The sequence below is a fragment of the Oncorhynchus mykiss genome, chromosome 1 (genome assembly GCF_057628025.1).
Source record: "Oncorhynchus mykiss isolate SJ-2025 chromosome 1, ASM5762802v1, whole genome shotgun sequence".
In the NCBI taxonomy this organism is placed as follows: Eukaryota; Metazoa; Chordata; class Actinopteri; order Salmoniformes; family Salmonidae; genus Oncorhynchus; species Oncorhynchus mykiss.
In genome coordinates, this window is record NC_143022.1 from 27,074,742 (window position 1) to 27,096,201 (window position 21,460).

A 21,460-nucleotide genomic window follows, 5' to 3' on the forward strand; every position below is an offset into this window, starting at 1 on the left:
CAATATTAATAACAGGATAATAATATATGAATTTCAATTGCATGTGAAGACATTGAGGTGTCAGTGTTTGATGTACATACAGTGTCATATTTCAGACCTGTGTGCGCCCTCACCAGGCAATGCTGATTCATGGGTCCAGGTAAGTTGAGTTTGGAGGTGCCCAGGGGAATCTGCTTGTTCTCCTGTCTGGGGCCTGAACCTCCATCTTCATAAGCTTCTATTCACGACGCTGCACAGCCTTACGCTCCACCACCCTAAACACACACAGAAAGGAGTGTTCAGTCAGGATATCGTCTTCCCTTTATGAGCAATAGTATTCCGTCTGTCTGCTACCAGTAAGGGCCACTCATGCCTGCAGCTTGCCGTCTGAGCTGTGAGCTTTGACCCCCTTGGACAGCTTCAGCTTACTCTTGGCCAGTGCCGACTGCTCACTCCTGCCGACAATCTGGAAGTGTTAAATGAAGAGAGAAGACAGACTGAAGTAAATGTTGAGCTAAAATAGGACATGACAACGTATCACCACTTTTTGTCTCTATCAAATATCTGTTGGTCCCTTCACCTTGGACTGGAGGTTGGCCTTAGACTGACCAAAGGTCTTTGGCGGCGCCCGCTGGTGGTTACACAGAACTGCAACCGCTCGGTTATCTCTGTTGTAGGAGAGCAGCTTCTCTGCCAGGTTCTGTCACTGTGGAGCAACATGGGAATAAAGGAATATGAATGGTGTTAATACAGATATGTAAACAATAACTGACTAAGATCAAATCAAATTGTATTAGTCATGCACTGAATACAACCGGTGTAGATCTTTCAGTGAAATGCTTACTTACGAGCCCCTAACCAACAATGCAGTTAAGAAAATATATGGATAAGAATAATAAATAAAAGTAACAAGTAATTAAAGAGCAGCAGTAAAATAACAATAGCGAGACTATAAAGGGGGGTACCGGTACAGAGTCCATGTGCGGGGGCACTGGTTAGTTGAGGTAATATGTACATATATGTCATGCATAGATGACAACAGAGAGTAGCAGCGGTGTAAAAGAGGGGCAGGGGGGGGGGGGGGGGGGGCAATGCAAATAATCTTGGTAGCCATTTGATTAGGTGTTCAGGAGTTTTATGGCTTTGGGGTAGAAGCTGTTTAGAAGCCTCTTGGACCTAGACTTGGCGCTCCGGTACCGCTTGCCGTGCGGTAGCAGAGAGAACAGTCTATGACTAGGGTCTCTAGTCTTTCACAATTTGACCTTGCCCGGTAATACATGAGCTCACTGGTCATTACAATATCGAGTGGATGGTTTTAATTCAGGCCATATATACAGAGCAGGAGGCAGGAAGCCCTCTTGTCCTTGGTTGTTACCTCAAATATGTAAGGGGGTGGGCTAATGTTTGACCAGACCACCAGGGAGAACTCTTCTGTACCTCCACCGACCCATCTCCCCCATCCAGATCATCTGCACGTGCACCTGCTTGCCTTTTGAGCACATGCACACATATGATTTAATTGCAGTTTGCTATCCACACTGTAAACAGATTTAATATCAGTGGCAATCCAGCGAGTGCCACCTCTATCAACAGAAACATCCCACTATGAGGATGGAGGGAGAGGGATACTGGGCCCCAGCAACACAGAGGGACTAACACGCTGAGAAGAAATCGGCGAGCATACTGACTGAACACAGCACATTTGGGACTGAGAATCACAAGTGTTCTATAGCAATGAATGACTGCTAACATTAAGAGACAGGACATCAGACACAGATCCATAGTGGGATCTTCCAGGAGTTCTAAACAAAGCATTTTCATTCACAGACATTTGAATAGGTTGAGGGACGTGTGGTAAAATAATGGTATAAAACAGGTGCACCTGTAAGGATGGCATGTAAATGTATATGTGGTGTTTGGGGGACATACTGTTGGACAGCTGTCGGAGCTGCTCCTGCACGGTGATGGATACCTTAGCAGTCAGGCCGGGCAGCAGGGAGGGACGACAGCCACGTATTCAACAAGCCCGCCTGGAGGGAGGAGAGGCAAATACACGTACGTGTGACACGAGGACTAGAACGAGACAGGTGTGAAAACACTAGATGGCAGTATAATCCTGAGGTTCTTGAACTGCAGTCAACAAAAAATGAAAATAGAAAATACTGCCATCATCATTAAAAGTAAGGAGCAGATTAAAAAAGGCCATCTTATTACTTTCCGCTGACTTAAATGCAATTCTAAAAGTATCAGTGTAGGTCTAATCTGCCAAAGACAAGAATTACATTTCCATTAACTGCACCACCACACAGCAAGGACTCTCCTCTCCAATAACAAGCTATGCTTGGAGGTTAAGAGCAGGGGTCTACAGCTGTAATGACACATACCCCAACATAATTGCATGGGCGTCACATAGGCGTGTATAGATAATTAATTAACCAAAGCAATCCCAGTGAGATCCTACACTACAGTGTTGTGGAGGAAGAGTAAAGGTGATGCTGGTATAATGAACATCTAAAATCTCATCAGACAGACCTGGGACAATCAGGACACACCCTCCCTCCCCCTCATACAGAGAGGCTGCTGGGTGGTGAGAAAGACCTTCCTTCCCTTCAACTCCTTACCCCCTCCGTTCCACACCCACTAGGGGAGCCCATTAATCCCAGGATATATCTGCATGCTTTATGAATCTCTGGCCATGTCCCCATACTTGCATTCTAAATAGGCATTTTATGTATGCGGAAATATAAAGTTTTATAGTATGTGATATTTCGAGAATGCTGTAAATGCCAGGATGTTATATTCATTTCAGCTTGTCATCTAGTAGAATTCGGCTGCACCCTTCTTAGGAAGAGAATAGTCTTTCCAGACTCACGTTTGTTTGACAACAGAAGATAATCAGCTGTAGCCAAATGAACGAATGGCGTGAATCAACGCAATTGTGCATTAGATGGCGCATTCTCAGGATGGGGGAGCCCATATTTTTAGAGTAGGCCAACTTTTAGAATTTACAATGTTGTTCTAGACATTCAGTTAGCCTACATAGCATTGTTGAAATATTCCCCATGTAATGTTAATGGGGAGCTAAGATGGCTGCCATAGAATGTTGTAGTGTCATGTAAATTAATCATAACTCTGGTGTGGGTAGCCAAAGACCTGAATTTTCGTGTCATATGACCAGATGACATGAAAACAGAGCTCTTTGGCCATGCACACCAATGGTGGGTTTGGCCATTGAAAGAATAATGCATATGCAAAAAATACCTCATCCCTACTGTAAAATATGATGTTGGATCTTTGATGTTATGGGGCTAATTTTTCTTCCAGTGGTCCTGGGGCCCCTTGTTAAGGTCAACGGCATCATGAATTTTACCAAGTATCAGAACATTTTAGCCAAAACTTTGTTGCCTCTGACAGGAGGCTGAAACTTGGCCGCAAGTGAATCATCCGGCAAGACAATAACCCCAAGCACACATGCAATTCCACAAAGAAATGGTTAATTGACCACAAAATCAACATTTTGCAATGGCCAGCTCAGTCTCTCTGTACTTCAATAGGGCAGTCCGTAAGCGTAGATGAAGGCTATCAAGGATCTGGAAAGCTTCTGTATGGAGGAATGGTCTAAGATCCCTCCCAATGTGTTTTCCAATCTCTTTTTTTTAAGGCTTAGTGTCCTTATCCTCACAAGGGGAGGGTGCTGGAGCTACGAAAACAAGGGATCCAATCATTTTGACCCCTTTTTTTTCCAGGTTTGTTTTGTTAAAGGCCCAGTGCAGTCAACTTGATTTTCCTGTGTTTTACATATATTTCCACAAGATGAGGGCAAAATAAAACTGTGAAATTGTGAAAATTATTTATGATGCCCTTTTAGTGGAAGAGCTGTTTGAAAAGACCGCCTGAAATTTCTGCCGTTTTGGTGGGATAGAGTTTTGGCCTGCCTGGTGACATCACCAGGTGGTAAATTAGTTAAAAGACCAATAAAAAAAGAGAGTTGCAGACCTCTCTGCCAATTTACAGCTAATTTTCAGTTTTCCCCTCTCCACTCAGACCATTTGTTGCTTGAGATAATGCTCTTTTACTAAGAAGCTATTGTTCCTTTTTACCATTTTAATTAAAATAATCACAGTAAGATACTTAATTGTTACCAATAAATAATTTTATATTGACATAAAAAACACCTGCATTGGACCTTTGTATTAGTATCAAATATTACAATTGTAAAAAACGTAGATAAAATATAGCTCAGTATTTGTATTATTTATTTTATAAAGTATTTTTTTCTCATCTTTATCAAAGGATCCAATAATTCCCGACCCCTCTGTACCTCAGCCTGGCCTGATGGTCAGCTACTGTCACAAGGGTTTGAGAAGTTGGTGGTGGGATGCTAAGAGAATCTCCACATTACACACTGAATAAATAATGTTTGAACAAACCATGTTTGAACAAACCATTCTGATCGTACTCACTCAAGTAGCAACGGTGAGTCAGACATGTACTGTACTGCTGTTACTTTATATAGGCTACTGTATATGCACACTGACAGTCACTGACACACTCACACAGACCCTTGTACTGTCCACAACAGGTGGATAAATAAGGTCTCAAGCCCGGCCCAGCTAAACATGGCAGAGGGAAAGCATTCATTAGAGCTTGCACCAATTTCCTCCTGTGGCTGGTGCTTAGACCCTCTCCCAACTTCTGACCTGGCCTTTCAAAGTGTTAATCAGCCCGACTCGGATCAGCGATTAACATTCCCCCCTCCAACATGCCCCTCCATTTCCTGATGTGCCATAGGTCACGAAAGAGACATTCCCTTCTCTGTCCGTCAACTCCTCCGCCTCTCGCCTCTCAGGAGTGGATCACAAGCATGTAATTTCGCACCAATCATAGCAATAACCTGCCTCACTGCCTGGCGACACCGCCTTACTTCTGCCTGAGGGAGGGGTGAAAGGACAGAGGAGTTATGTATAATCCACCCACCCCTAGATCCGCCTCTTAACCTTCCCTCTCTCCCTATCAGGCACAGGATAGGCTGGGAACATCAGGCTACAGTAGACTGAGGCTACAGGCAAAAACATAGATGGATGGAGATTGTTCTCTGAGGCTAGATTCACACCTGTGGCTGTTATGGTCACTCACTGGGCTTTACTGTATCTTTAGGCTACAGACATCTACAGCACAGCAACACAGACAACATGCTGTGAGGGATGTTTGTTTACATGTTGAGATAAACAAGCCAGACTGGTTCTCGTGTGACTCACGTTGAGGCGATCAAACAGGTCATCTCCAGGCTCCTTATTCTCCATGAACACCTGAATAAACCAAATAAGGTCAAGAGAGAGAGACAGGTTTTAAATCCTACCCTGTCCTAGACCTCCAGACCTCCAGCCCAGACACAGATGCTCACATCTAGTCTACACACTGATCATGATAGGAGAGCCCAGGGCTGTCTAACCTGCTCCTTCAGCTCACAGGGGAGACAGAGAGTGATGGAGGAAAAAATATCTGCATCAATTATATTTTCCAAGAAGTCCTGTTTTCTTCCTGCTCTAAATAAACCAGCTAAAATATGCAAGGAACTAATTAAATGGTAACAGATGTGTTGCTTTTTAAAACAGACCGATTTGAATGACAATTTATCCTTGAGCCAATACTAAATAACTAAATAGGGAAATAAGAGACTTTGATGAATGTGTGAGGATTTAGAAAAATTTATTCCAGACTCAGTGTCTGGAGTGGCGCAACAGAGAGCTGACATCTGATTGATCAACCAATGTGTTGGGAGTCATCAGGAAGGACCTGAAAATATGGCAACAATCTGCACTCATCACAGGCTGTTTATGCATGAACAGATGTCTAAGACACAGCAGTATGCTGGTTCAACATTCAAAATGCTGTTTAGATGATACGCAAAGTGACCGGACACAGACATACACTTCACAATGCAGATGCTGGCAAGTGTAGATTGGTAGATAGATAATCATGTAATCTGGCTATCCAACACTTTGCATTGCAATTCATCACTCTCTCCCATGGAGCTGGAATGAGAAATCATTCTATTCAATCTGACATTTACCAGCTATCCCTTTCCCTCAGAATAAACAAACAAAAATATTCAGGACACTAATAGTTTTAAATACTAATTTCAATAATTACACCTTCTGCCAGAAAACAAAAAACGTTGGCTGTCAGAGGCATTGTTTCCTATTCCTCTTGGAGATAGCATGGCTGAATCCTGACACCCCCCAGCTAATGTTGTTTAGCCTCATTTTCACACTGACAGACAGCTGCTTGGCAGAACAGAATGAAATCAGGCGAAAATCGCCCTTCATTTTGTTATTTGTGTCAGAATTACTTTGACTGACAGATTCAATATTGGGCCTGATGGGATAATCAATTAAAGTGTGAATAGACATTTGTTTGGATACATTTCTCCTTCCTCAGTAGTTTATCTTGAACATGTAAAGCAGTCATTTGGGTTTGAGTGTTGGCATATTCCTCAATTGAAAAGTATTGGAGGAATTACTGCAACATTTTGTTATGAAGAGCAACCCTAGAAGTGAAACTCCTTTTGCATAATCCCCATCAAATTGATCTGTCAATTATTTCTCTAAAAATGATTATTAAACTACTAACTTTAATTTGAACTCTTGACTTTAGAAGTTTGAAGTGAGCCTGTTCCAACAGAAGCAAACACTAGTGGTTAAATCAGAGAAATGTAAATGCTGGCAGCGACACAAATTAAATCTAAAATGATGCCCTCCAGGCATGTCTCTCTTCCTGGGGCTCTCTCCCTGTCCTCCACCCCAGGGCACCTACTCTGAGCAGACAGCTCAGTCTGAGGGTGCTGCTGGCCTTGGCTGATTCTGAAATGGCAGTGCCTGGCCAAAACTAGTGTATATAAGGAAAGGGAATAGAGTGCCATTTCAGACGCATCCCTTGTAACAGCTAGTGGTGCGGAGGCTGTTGGCTACTTACCCTCGGTGACGGGAACCTTATTGTAGTAGCAGATAAAGTCTTTACCCAGAAAGTCAAACTCCACCACACTGTCCTTGTCCTCTAGCGTGTCGTGGATGGTGATGTGCTACACCCTCAGGGAGAAGCAGCCCACCGTGTCAGCCGTCTCGTCCTTCTTCTTCTCGTTACCTGCTCTCAGCTGGAGGAAACAGCAGCAGGGGGAGGACATAGGATATGGTCTGGCAGATGTGGTCTAATACCCATCAACCTGTGTATGGTAGAGGAGTGTCCCTGGCGGGTCCCCATCTGTATGAACTTGAAGGTTCTGCTGGCTGATCGCATCCACACAGCTCTTCAACACAGAGCCTAAGGAACACTCTCGACACATCATTGTCTTTACATGGTCTCTCCACACCCATGTTTCATTACATGGAGAGCTTCCAGGCAGTGCTTTCTTATTCCATTCAGAAGCCTTGCATTTGCTACAACCGAGGGCCAATATTCAATCATAACCTTTTCAGTATTTCATGAGATTGTGGTTAAAACTATGTATTCATAGTTATGTGTTTAGTAGTTCACTTCTTCCACAAGTGTCTAGCCTGAAGGCTGAAGAAATTTGGCTTGGCCACTAAGATCCTCACAAACTTTTACAGATTCACAATTGAGAGCATCCTGTTAGGCTGTATCACCTCTGGTACGGCAACTGCATCGCCCGCAACCGCAGGGTGTGGTCTGTCCAACGCATAACCGGGAGCACACTACCTTCCCTCCAGGACACCTACAGCACCCGATGTCACAGGAAGGCCAAACATATCATCAAGGACATCAACCACCCGAGCCACGGCCTGTTCATTCCGCTACCATACAGGTGCATCAAAGCTGGGACCGAGAGACTGAAAAATAGCTTCTATCTCAAGGCCATTGTTAAATAGCCACCACTAGCTGGCTACCACCCTGTTATTCAACCCTGCACCTTAGAGGCTGCTGCCCCATATACATAGACATGGAATCACTGTTGACTTTAATAATGCAACACTACTCACTTTAATAATGTTTACATACTGTTTTACTCATTTTATATGTATATACTGTATTCTATTTTACTATATTTTAGTCAATGCCACTCTGACATGGCTCACCTTAATATTTATATATTCCATTATTTTACTTTTAGATTTGTGTGTATTGTTATGAACTGTTAGATACTACTCTACTGTTAGAGCTAAGAACACAAGCATTTCGCTACACCCGCAATAACATCTACTAAATATGTGTTTGTGACCAATAACATTTGATTTGATTTGTTAAATGTCTAGTGGAGAGAGGCAGTCAGAAGGGTGACATTATGTTTGCATAGTAGAGTAGCGCTAGCCAGCGGCTGCTTAATTAGCTATCCCCTCACAATCTCACTGTTGCCAAGGCCACATCGTCATGGCGACAAACTGTGGAATAACTTAACCTTCAAAATAAAGAACTGGGTGATAAGAGGATGGAGGAAGGGAAGAGAGAAGGAGATGTGAGAGTACCAGGAGGCTGGGAGCTCAGGAACTAGCTATGTTGATTTTAATGGCCACAAACACACAATGGAGAGAGAGAAGGATGAGGAAGCTGGGCGATGAAGAACCAGAGAATCACAGAAACTAGTACTGGTTAATTTCCTTCTCTGTCTGTCCAATGGCAGAATGCTGTAACACCACAGAATTTCTAAACACAGAGACCCAACATCACAAGACTAGCGGGAACATTTTCGATTCAGACTCGGCAGACCAGAACGGAGTTTGAGTCAATGAGAGAAGTGAAAGATTCTTCCTTAGTTGTTAATTTTCTCGAAAGGTATAAAGGTACAACCTAGATTTGAGCCAATGTCTTAAGTATCTGAACATGTTATAACTCCAACCTCATGAAAGTGACAAAGTGACACTTTTTCATTTTCAGCAGTGCCTTTGATTTGACGGCCTGCACAGGCACAATTATGCACGAGACAACTGTTAGACCTGATGACACTTTTCTGCGCATGAGCTTAGCTAGCCAACGTCCCCATGACATCGCCTACAAGCGTGATCGGGGATTTCTATTGGTGAAGCAGTTTCTAAATATCTTCATACTAAACCATCTTTGCTAACACCCGGTGTCAGGAATCCTTCAGAAATGTTTAAGTAAAGCAGAGGAAAAGACTATGAAAATAGGAGTTGAATGGGTAGGATAGTGATGGAGGAGAGTGGACTGTGTATTCTAGTGTAAGCCTATGTTTAACCTTGTTGTTAATCTCTAAAAGACTCCAGGGAGATGGAGCAGAGCAGACTATCGCCACAGTGGAGATAGAAGGCCGGATACAGAGTGGCTTTACATGTTCTGTACACACCATGGTCAAAGTCCAGTTCATCTACCTCTGATCTCTCAGTAGCAGCAGCAGCAGTACCAGCAGCACTGTGTTTACCCAACCAGTCATAGTGCACGCTTCTCTCACTAAGCAGTGGCGGGGAGATGGCAATATGAATCACAGGCACACCATACATGCCCATATGCATGCAAAACACCTCTGATTCATTACGTCAATTGCACCAAATCACACGTTCCTCTCACGCAACACAAAAGGAAATAGCTTCTAAACTCGCCGATACTGACGTGCTCCCCACAGACCTCTGCTTAAAAATCAAAACAACTGTTCAGAATATTCAAAGCTTCAAAAGTTCACAGTGCGACTTCTAGGCCTATTCAACAACTATTCAGAAGCACAGATCACACCCGCAACATAAACTCACATGGTTTCCTCTATTCAATATGGTGTGGTAAAATAGAATACAACTCCTACAACACACTCAACTGTTCTACGACAAAATAAAATAAACACCTACAGATGCAGAACCCAACCATAATGGCCACGCAATGTTCAAAACCAACTTAAATAACTGAAGCAATTTTGAGATTGAATGTAATAATTTTCCTCACTGTATGAATGAATGTGTTTGAATGAATGGAGGGTCATGGGTCATGTCATGTTCAGGACAATAGGAGACTAACAACTACAGTAGCCTTGAGTTTCTGATTCAGCTTTTTTACCCATGAAAATGCCACAAGGCTGGGAACATTATGAAATGTAGGCTACTGCGTGGAAGGGGCTGGTCCAACTCAAGGTGTCACAAAAAATTGCACCCCCCCCCCACCAACGTAAAAAATATTTTCACATGACCCTCCCCTTGTACTGTAAAATAATTGCACCCCCTCATAGACTTAACTGCAAATAATGTTTACGACCACAAATAACAATTACTTTAGCCAGCCTGAGTTTATAAACGTGGATATCGACTTTGCCACGTCAGCATGCTTTTATGGCAGAGTCGCTACCACACAGTGCAACGGGACAGAAGGCTGAGGGTTCCCCGACCATCATGGACTAGCTCACTCTCCCTGCCCACTTCATTAGGGGCGGCAGGTAGCCTCGAGGTTAGAGCGTTGGGCCTGCAACCAATACGTCGCTGGTTTGAATCCCAGAGCTGACAAGGTGAAAAAATCTGTGCCATTGAGCAAGTCACTTAAGCCCAATTGCTCCAGGGATGCTGGAAAATGGTGACCCTGGCCATGACCCCACTCCCTACGGATGTTTCAGGGGGGTTGGGATATGCTAGACAACTATAGGACTAAGCACCCCCCAAATTGTCAGTAGGCCTACACCACAATCAGAGCTGGCTGCAGACAACAATCAGTTTTTCAACATTTTGATGCAATATTTATAATTATATAAAATATCTTAATTTAAAGATTCAATCATGGTCATTCTTACTGACAGTTGTGGCTGCTTTGCGTGATGTATTGTTGTCTCTACCTTCTTGCCCTTTGTGCTGTTTTCTGTGCCCAATAATGTTTGTACCACATTTTGTGCTGCTACCATGTTGTGCTGCTGCTATGTTGTGTTGCTACCATGCTCTGTTGTCATGTGCTGCTGCCATGCTATGTTGTTGTCTTTATGTACTGTAGTGTTGTCTCTCTTGTCGGGATGTGTGTTTTGTCCTATATATATTTGTATCTATATTTATTAATCCCAGGCCCCCGTCCCCGCAGGATGCCTTTGCCTTTTGGTAGGCCGTCATTGTAAATAAGAACTTGTTCTTAACTGACTTGCCTAGTTAAATAAAGGTTAAATACAAATACAAATAAATATGAAATTAATTTTCCATTTCCACCAACAAGTTTCTGTGCCAATGCACCACACAACCAATAAACAAAGCATACTGACTTCGGGTGCTTCAATATCATGGTTTGAGTTTTCAGCACCAGAATAAATAGACCGTCAATCTCGACAAACAGAAAATACATTCCCTCCCTAACTTGAAGCCCTACCCAGTATCAAAGCATTGGCTTGACAATCTCCGAATGTCATTGAACTTTTAATTTTTTTGCAGAGGTCTCTTTCCATTCATCAAATGGCTGCTGATTACTTTATTTATCAATAGAAGAAAAATACATACACTACCGTACACAAAAAGTACACAACAATTTGGGGTCACTTAGAAATGTCCTTGCTTTTGAAAGAAAAGCACATTTTTTGTCCATTAAAATAATTGATCAGAAATACAGTGTAGACATTGTTAATGTTGTAAATGACTATTGGTGTTTGGAAACGACAGATTTTTAATGGAATATCTACATAGGCGTACAGAAGCCCATTGTCCGCAACCATCACTCCTGTGTTCCAATGGCACGTTGTGTTAGCAAATCCAGGTGTATCATTTTAAATGGCCAATTGATCATTAGAAAACCCTTTGGCAAATAGAATGAAACATTCAAATCACAGCGCTTTTGCGTGGTTATTCAAATGACATTTTCACCGTAGCCTAGAGTAGAATGTTGTACTCACTTGAGAACGATAATGCAATTATTCATTGCATTGTGGTGTTGTAGGCTAGTCTAGGTAGGATAGAGGTATCCCTAAACAAGATCAATAGGGGAGGTTTTTGAGCTACGTGTCTTATGTCTTCAAATATCAAATCAAATTGGATTTGTCACATGCGCCAAATACAGCAGGTGTAGACCTTACTGTGAAATGCTTACTTACAAGCCCTAACCAACAGTGCAGTAACCAAATGTAAAGAAAACAAGAACAATAAATAAAAGTTACAAATAATGAAAGAGCAGCAGTAGAATAACAGTAGTGAGGCTATATACAGGGGGTACCGGTACAGAGTCAATGTGCAGAGTCGATGTGCAGAGTCAATGTGCAGAGTCGATGTGCGGGCGTTAGTCGAGGTAATTGAGGTAATATGTACATTAAAGTGTTAAAATTATTAAAGTGACTATGCATAGATAATAACAGAGAGAAGCAGCGAGGGGGGGGGGGGGGCAATGCAAATAGTCTGGGTAGCCATTTGATTAGATGTTCAGGAGTCTTATGGCTTGGAGGTAGAAGCTGTTTAGAAGCATCTTGGACCTAGATTTGGCGCTCCGGTACCCATTACCATGCGGTAGCAGAGAGAACAGTCTATGACTAGGGTGGCTGGAGACTTTTTACAATTTTTAGGACCCATGCCAAATCTTTTTAGTCTCCTAAGGGGGAATAAGTTTTGTTCTGCCCACTTCACAACTGTCTTGGTATGCTTGGACCATGTTAATTTGTTGGTGATGTGGACACCAAGGAACTTGAAGCTCTCAACCTGCAGCCCGTCGATGAGAATGGGGGCGTGCTCGGTCCTCCTTTTCCTGTAGTCCACAATCATCTCCTTTGTCTTGATCACGTTGAGGGAGAGGTTGTTGTCCTGGCACCACATGGCCAGGTCTCTGACCTCCCTATAGGCTGTCTCGTCGTTGTTGGTGATCAGGCCTTCACTGTTCTTTCATGAGCAATAATGCAATTGGCCTCTCTGCTGCCTATCAGCGATTCCTATTGATTCTTGTGGATCCCTATTGAAAATTGATGCAGCTTTGAATGCTTTTATGTGTGGTATGATTGGTAGTGATTGCTAGTTAGCCTATTGCAGATCTAGACAAACGATCCACCTAGAGGGCAGGATGTACAGTTAGGATGGCGGACTATATTGACCTGTAGTATAATTAAACAATAAGGCATGAGGGGGTGTGGTATATGGCCAATATACCACAGCTATTGGCTGTTCTTATGCACAACGCAACGTAATTAGAGCAGTAAAAATAAATGTTGTGTTATACCCATGGTATACGGTCTCTTATAAACTTGGTGGTTCGAGCCCTGAATGCTGATTGGCTGACAGCCGTGGTACATCAGACCGTATACCACAGGTATGACAAAATATTTATTTTTACTGCTCTAATTACATTGGTAACCAGTTTATAATAGCAATAAGGCACCTCTGGGGGTTGTGATATTTGGTCAATATACCACGGCTAAGGGCTGTGTCCAAGCACTTTGCGATGCATCGTGGCCATATAGCACACCCCCCCCAGGCCTTATTGCTTAAATATACCATGGCTGTCAGCCAATCAGCTTTCAGGGCTTGAACCACCCAGTTAAAAATGAAAGTTAGGGAACGGAAAAACATTGAGCACCAAAACACCTTGGGGAGGCACATGCAAGCAGATTAGGAAATGTGGCTAGGATGGAAGAAATTATATAGTAAAACCCATAGCCACGGGGAGCAGGGGTGTTGAGGGTGCTGCAGCACCCCCTGATAAATCACAATTAAGTACAAAAATGTCAATAGAAAATACACCAATTTATTGTGCCATCATATGACAAGACACACAGACAAGATGTCTTAGAGTAGTGGAGTAGTTTGGAAAACTAACTTGTGGTCTTCCTCTAGTTACAACTAGTGAACCTTATTTGAGCGATGACTATTGGAACATTAAAACCCATTGTGGGACTGTTCCATTAGTTGACTGCTCCATAGTGTTTCTCTGGCCAGCAAACCGTCTCTTTCATTAACCCTTTCCTCTCCTGTAACTTCTCCTTTACCATCCAGTCAATGTTCTGAGCCGAGCCAGTCTCACTTTGCATAGGTGATGACATCCTGGATTCTCTTCTTCAACATGCCTTGTTTATGGTGCACCCCCCGCCCTCGGAACAGACCCGGGGGCTCAATCTTAAAGTTGCCGATGCGTTCCCGGTGGTGGTCATGCACACGGAAGACATACTCCTCCACTATTTTCTGGTTGGCCTCTTTCATTACCTGGAATTAAATATTTATCAGAAAATACTGTATATCATGACAATAAAGCCTGCTTGATCTCAACCAGTTTTAATATTGCTCTCACAATATTGTCAATCCATAGCAATTACACTCAATCCAATGTATTGGAGTAGTCATTTATCTCTTGCTTGAGTAATGGCCCTAGCCTCCACCTTTTCCTTGTGCATGGGGTGGAGCTCCCCAAAGTCACACTTAGGTCACTAATCAGCATCCTCTCCTCCATGGTCATCTCCTGCCCAGACAAACACAGGGACAATAGATGAGAAACAGATTCACTACTGAATTGTCCTTGACACAGTCAAACAGGTATCTGCGGAATAGGCCTACCTAATAAATCAAATGTAGAATATTCTTCCATTCCGCACATCAACTTCATAACCTAACTCAATTACTAACAGATCTAAGATCTGTCCTTATCAGAATAACTAAAACCTGTAGCCTTCGCTTTAATCACTTGATCAAGACAAGACCATCTCAGTCCTCACATCTCACACCTGAGACCTAGTGACAACCATAAAGCAGGCCAGCCTGGGTTCCAGCAGCAGAGCCCTTTGTGTTCCGGTATTACTGCTCTGCTCTAGGGAGCCCATGAAGGGGTCAGCCTGTAGTGGGCGCATAAGACTATGCAATTAATATGTTAAAAGTATTTTAAATGAATTATCTAACTGCATAAAAATGATTTACTCTAGTTGAGTCACAGGAACTGTAAGGTAAAGAATTGTTTAGGTTTTATTTATTTGCACCAAAGGAAATAAGTGAAAGACAAAACAGTACAGATAAAAAAAATTAAAAACTGGTAAAAACAGTGTGCAGGTGAGGTTGGAAGCACAAAAGGGCTTTTCTGAAAACCACACCACAAATATAAGTACCAAAACAAAAGTTTGTTCAATCAGTTAAACAAAGCATATTCATTATATACTCAGTATACAAGAAAAAAAACATGTTTGACTACATGTGTGTGCATGTTTGTGTGTTAGGCTAGAGTTAGGCTACATGGAGGGGATTATTGTGCAGTTTGATTCAGGCTGACCCAAGACGGCGGGTCCTGAATGGACGGGAGACTCTGACAGCGCTGGGCAGGAGGAAGACTCTGGCAGCGCTTGACAGGCAGGAGCACCTGTAGGAAGGAGACGGAGAGACAGCCTGGTGTAGGGGGCTGCCACCGGAGGGCTGGTGCATGGAGGTGGCACCAGATAGACTGGACCTTGAAGGCGCACTGGAGGTCTCAAGCACCGAGCCTGCCCAACCCTACCTGGCTGAATGCTCCCCGTAGCCAGGCCAGTGCGGCGAGGTGGAATAGCCCGTACTGGGCTGTGTTGGCGAACCGGGGACACCATGCGTAGGGCTGGTGCCATATACCCCGGCCCGAGGAGACGCACTGGAGACCAGATGCGCTGAGCCGGCTTCATGGCATCTGGCTCGATGCCCACTCTAGCCCGGCCGATACGAGGCGCTGCTATGTACCACACCGGGCTATGCCTGCGTACCGGGGACACCGTGCACCTTACAGCATAACACGTGCCTGCCTGGTCCCTCTCTCTCCAAGGTAAGCACAGGGAGTTAGCCCAGGTCTCCTACCTGACTTAGCCACACTCCCCGTGTGCCTCCCCCAATACATTTTTGGGGCTGCCTCTCGGGCTTCCAGCCGCGCTGCCTCCTCATAACGCCGCCTCTCGGCTTTCGCTGCCTCCAGCTCTGCCTTGGGGAGCGATATTCTCCCGGCTGTACCCAGGGTCCCTTGCCATCCAAGAGCTCCTCCCAAGTCCAGGAGTCTTAAACCCGCTGCTCCTGGGTACCACGCTGCTTGGTCCAGTTGTGGTGGGTGATTCTGAAACGGTCGTCTTCGTCCGCCTCTGACGAGGAGTAAGAAATGTCAGACCAATGCGCAGCGTGGTAAGTGTTCATCCTTTTAATAAACTGAACACTAAATACAACGTAACAATAGCGAACAACCGAAACAGCTCCGTCAGGTGCAACACACACTAAACAGAAAATAATCACCCACAACTCAAAAGTGAAACCAGACTACCTAAATATGGTTCTCAATCAGGGACAATGATAAACAGCTGCCTCTGATTGAGAACCATTCCTCCTGACAGAGCTGGTGTTACTAAGTCAGGTACAGTGCCTTGCGAAAGTATTCGGCCCCCTTGAACTTTGCGACCTTTTGCCACATTTCAGGCTTCAAACATAAAGATATAAAACTGTATTTTTTGTGAAGAATCAACAACAAGTGGGACACAATCATGAAGTGGAATGACATTTATTGGATATTTCAAACTTTTTTAACAAATCAAAAACTGAAAAATTGGACGTGCAAAATTATTCAGCCCCCTTAAGTTAATACTTTGTAGCGCCACCTTTTGCTGCGATTACAGCTGTAAGTCGCTTGGGGTTAGTCTCTATCAGTTTTGCACATCGAGAGACTGACATTTTTTCCCATTCCTCCTTGCAAAACAGCTCGAGCTCAGTGAGGTTGGATGGAGAGCATTTGTGAACAGCAGTTTTCAGTTCTTTCCACAGATTCTCGATTGGATTCAGGTCTGGACTTTGACTTGGCCATTCTAACACCTGGATATGTTTATTTTTGAACCATTCCATTGTAGGTTTTGCTTTATGTTTTGGATCATTGTCTCGTTGGAAGACAAATCTCCGTCCCAGTCTCAGGTCTTTTGCAGACTCCATCAGGTTTTCTTCCAGAATGGTCCTGTATTTGGCTCCATCCATCTTCCCATCAATTGTAACCATCTTCCCTCTCCCTGCTGAAGAAAAGCAGGCCCAAACCATGATGCTGCCACCACCATGTTTGACAGTGGGGATGGTGTGTTCAGCTGTGTTGCTTTTACGCCAAACATAACGTTTTGCATTGTTGCCAAAAGTTCAATTTTGGTTTCATCTGACCAGAGCACCTTCTTCCACATGTTTGGTGTGTCTCCCAGGTGGCTTGTGGCAAACTTTAAACGACACTTTTTATGGATATCTTTAAGAAATGGCTTTCTTCTTGCCACTCTTCCATAATGGCCAGATTTGTGCAATATACGACTGATTGTTGTCCTATGGACAGAGTCTCCCACCTCAGCTGTAGATGTCTGCAGTTCATCCAGAGTGATCATGGGCCTCTTGGCTGCATCTCTGATCAGTCTTCTCCTTGTATGAGCTGAAAGTTTAGAGGGACGGCCAGGTCTTGGTAGATTTGCAGTGGTCTGATACTCCTTCCATTTCAATATTATCGCTTGCACAGTGCTCCTTGGGATGTTTAAAGCTTGGGAAATCTTTTTGTATCCAAATCCGGCTTTAAACTTCTTCACAACAGTATCTCGGACCTACCTGGTGTGTTCCTTGTTCTTCATGATGCTCTCTGCGCTTTTAACGGACCTCTGAGACTATCACAGTGCAGGTGCATTTATACGGAGACTTGATTACACACAGGTGGATTGTATTTATCATCATTAGTCATTTAGGTCAACATTGGATCATTCAGAGATCCTCACTGAACTTCTGGAGAGAGTTTGCTGCACTGAAAGTAAAGGGGCTGAATAATTTTGCACGCCCAATTTTTCAGTTTTTGATTTGTTAAAAAACTTTGAAATATCCAATAAATGTCGTTCCACTTCATGATTGTGTCCCACTTGTTGTTGATTCTTCACAAAAAAATACAGTTTTATATCTTTATGTTTGAAGCCTGAAATGTGGCAAAAGGTTGCAAAGTTCAAGGGGGCCGAATACTTTCGCAAGGCACTGTATGTAAACGTCTGACTTCAACTGTAGATGGATTTCAGAATTAACCTGGAAACATCCATTGAAGGATTTAGGTAAACTATCTGTGAAGTATGTGTCGAAAGTGCAAAATTGGTGCACATTCATGTTGTAAATGGACAAGTTATTGAGTTTCTTAATTAAAGGTGCAGATGGAGCCAGGTAATTAGGAGGTGGCTAGTCTTGCAAATTTAATTTGTATGATGAGTAATTTGTGTAGGTAGTAGGTATATTTCCTGGCCCAGACAATATTACAGTAAATGAGATGTGTAAATTAAGCTATAATGTTAGGAAGTAAGACTGATGAACCAAACCACTAATATTTCTGATGATACCAACAGATTTCATCACTTTGGTACAGACAAATTGAGTATGATCTTTCCAGGATAACTTTTCATCAATTAGAACTATGAGATATATAGTGGATGTGACTTGTTCCATTTCATTCCCACCTATTGATATTCTGTCTCTTTTTGTTACATTTTTTCTTATTCTTACAAGTGAATACAATAACGTTGGATTTTAACATTTAAAGATAATCAAATTACCTGGAACCCTTTTGAAAATTTGGCCATATGTGAGTTGGCTTCATTCATTTGCGAATCAACATTATTGTGAGAATCTAATTTGTATAATCAGCAAAGTGAATGAGAAGTATTGTAGAAAACACAGCAGCAAGGTCATTGATATAGATTAGGAATAACAAAGGTCAGATGCCTTCCGGTGGCATGCAGTGAATGAGTTTAGGTCATACCCCAGAATTCCTTCAAATTAAGACTTTATCCATGACAGATCTATCATTATTTTTCAAGATTACGAATTGAAACAGTGTTGCTTCACTCAATTTTTTTTTTTTACTTGTGTTTGGTGCAGACCTTAAACTACACGTGGATGCTGTATAAAACACGTAGCACTCCAATAGATCCCGACGCACTTCCAAAGATGACACACAGCTGTACATTTCAATGAAACATAGTGAAGCCCCAAAATTGCCCTCGCTAGAAGCCTGTGTTTCAGACATAAGGAAGTGGATGGCTGCAAACGTTCTACTTTTAAACTCGGACAAAACAGAGATGCTTGTTCTAGGTCCCAAAAAACAAAGAGATCTTCTGTTGAATCTGACAATTAATCTTGATGGTTGTACAGTAGTCTCAAATAAAACTATGAAGGACCTCGGCGTTACTCTGGACCCTGATCTCTCTTTTGACGAACATATCAAGACTGTTTCAAGGACAGCTTTTTCCCATCTACGTAACATTGCAAAAATCAGAAACTTTCTGTCCAAAAATGATGCAGAAAAATGTATCCATGCTTTTGTTACTTCTAGGTTAGACTAATGCAATGCTCTACTTTCCGGCTACCCGGATAAAGCACGAAATACACTTCAGTTAGTGCTAGAATCCTGACTAGAACCAAAACAATTGACCATATTACTCCAGTGCTAGCCTCCCTAAACTGTCTTCCTGTTAAGGCAGGAATGATTTCAAGGTTTTACTGCTAACCTACAAAGCATTACATGGGCTTGCTCCTACCTATCTTTCTGATTTGATCCTGCTGTACATACCTACACGTATGCTATGGTCACAAGACGCAGGCCTCCTAATTGTCCCTAAAATTTCGAAGCAAACAGCTGGAGGCAGGGCTTACTCCTATTGAGCTCCATTTTTATGGAATGGTATGCCTACCCATGAGACGCAGACTCTGTCTCAACCTTTTAAGTCTTTACTGAAGACTCATCTCTTCAGTGGGTCATATGATTGAGTGTAATCTGGCCCAGGAGTGTGAAGGTGAACAGAAAGGCTCTGAAGCAACGAACCACCCTTGCTGTCTCTGCCTAGTCGGTTCCCCTCTCTCCACTGGGATTCTCTGCCTCTAACCCTATTACAGGGGCTGAGTCACTGGCTTACTGGTGCTCTTTCATGCCGTCCCTAGGAGGGGTGCTTCACTTGAGTGGGTTGAGTCACTGACGTGATCTTCCTGTCTGGGTTGGCGCCCCCCCTCCCCCTTAGATTGTGCCGTGGCGGAGATCTTTGTGGGCTATACTCGGTCTTGTCTCAGGATGGTAAGTTGGTGGTTGAAGATATCCCTCTAGTGGTGTGGGGGCTGGGCTTTGGCAAAGTGGGTGGGGTTATATCCTTCCTGTTTGGCCCTGTCTGGGTGTTTCATCGTATGGGGCCACAGTGTCTCCTGACCCCTCCTCCAGTATTTATGCTGCAGTAGTTTGTGTTGGGGGGCTAGGGTCAGTTTGTTATATCTGGAGTACTTCTCCTGTCTTATCCGGTGTCCTGTGTGAATTTAAGTATGCTCTCTCTAATTCTATCTTTCTCTCGGAGGACCTGAGCCCTAGGACCATGCCTCAGGACTACCTGGCATGATGACTCCTTGCTGTCCCCAGTCCACCTGGCCATGCTGCTGCTCCAGTTACAACTGTTCTGCCTGCGGCTATGGAATCCTGACCTGTTCACCGGACGGGCTACCTGTCCCAGACCTGCTGTTGTCAACTCTCTAGAGACAGTAGGAGCGGTAGAGATACTCTTAATGATCGGCTATGAAAAGCCAACAGACATTTACTCCTGAGGTGCTGACTTGCTGCACCCTCGACAACCACTGTGATTATTATTATTTGACCATGCTGGTCATTTATGAACATTTCAACATCTTGGCCATGTTCTGTTATAATCTCCACCCAGAACAGCCAGAAGAGGACTGGCCACCCCTCATAGCCTGGTTCCTCTCTAGGTTTCTTCCTAGGTTTTGGCATTACTAGGGAGTTTTTCCTAGCCACCGTGCTTCTACACCTGCATTGCTTGCTGTTTGGGATTTTAGGCTGGGTTTCTGTACAGCACTTTGAGATATCAGCTGATGTACGAAGGGCTATATAAATTTGATTGATCAGAGTTATTGTCCGCGAGGAAATATCCTCCATCTCTTGACACCAAATTGAGTCCAATCCATGACACTCTGGAGAAACTTCAAACCACGGTAACCAACTGTGTCTCAAAAGAAAAATATCTTGAGGTTTCAGCTACCGCATTACACTCTCGGCTGTAAACGGTGTAGGAGAACTATGATAAATTGCTAATGGCAAATAAGTTGTTGGAGGAAAATATACAGGTGTTAGAAAACCACAGCAAAAAATTCAATTTGAGAATAATTTGACTCGATCATAGTGAAATGTGAAATGTTTAAAAAAACTTTTCTATTAACTTTTTGGTCAAGAGAAGCTTGGTCCCCCCCTCCTTTTGTGAACATTGCTCATCACACTGACCTATGACAAATGGCAACCGGTGTATGATAACACAGCTACATAGCTTCAAAGCAAGTACAAATTATTCTTAGCGTGGAAGGAGAGATGGGGAGGCTGAAGTACCAGGTACCGACGATCAGCAGAGCTACGGAAACAGTAAGCTACCTACAATGAGTTGAGAAGACTGCTGTGCAAAAACAACTTGAGTACGGCGTGGTTCACACGGCAAAGCTGCTGATCACCTTCAACAACAAGAACTTCACGGAAGCCTCGGAAGCAATGGACTTCTTTCTACGAGAGGCAAGTCAAGCCAGTGCTTGATTCAACTCCCCCGACCACGGTCCTGTAGGCGCATGTTGATTTT

The 21,460-nt window shown here is 43.4% G+C and overlaps 1 pseudogene; it reads right to left on the bottom strand.

Annotated features, from left to right (window-relative positions):
* The window catches only part of LOC118966628 (DNA topoisomerase 1-like), a 37,584-nt pseudogene that overhangs the window by 207 nt on the left and 15,917 nt on the right, over positions 1-21,460 (bottom strand).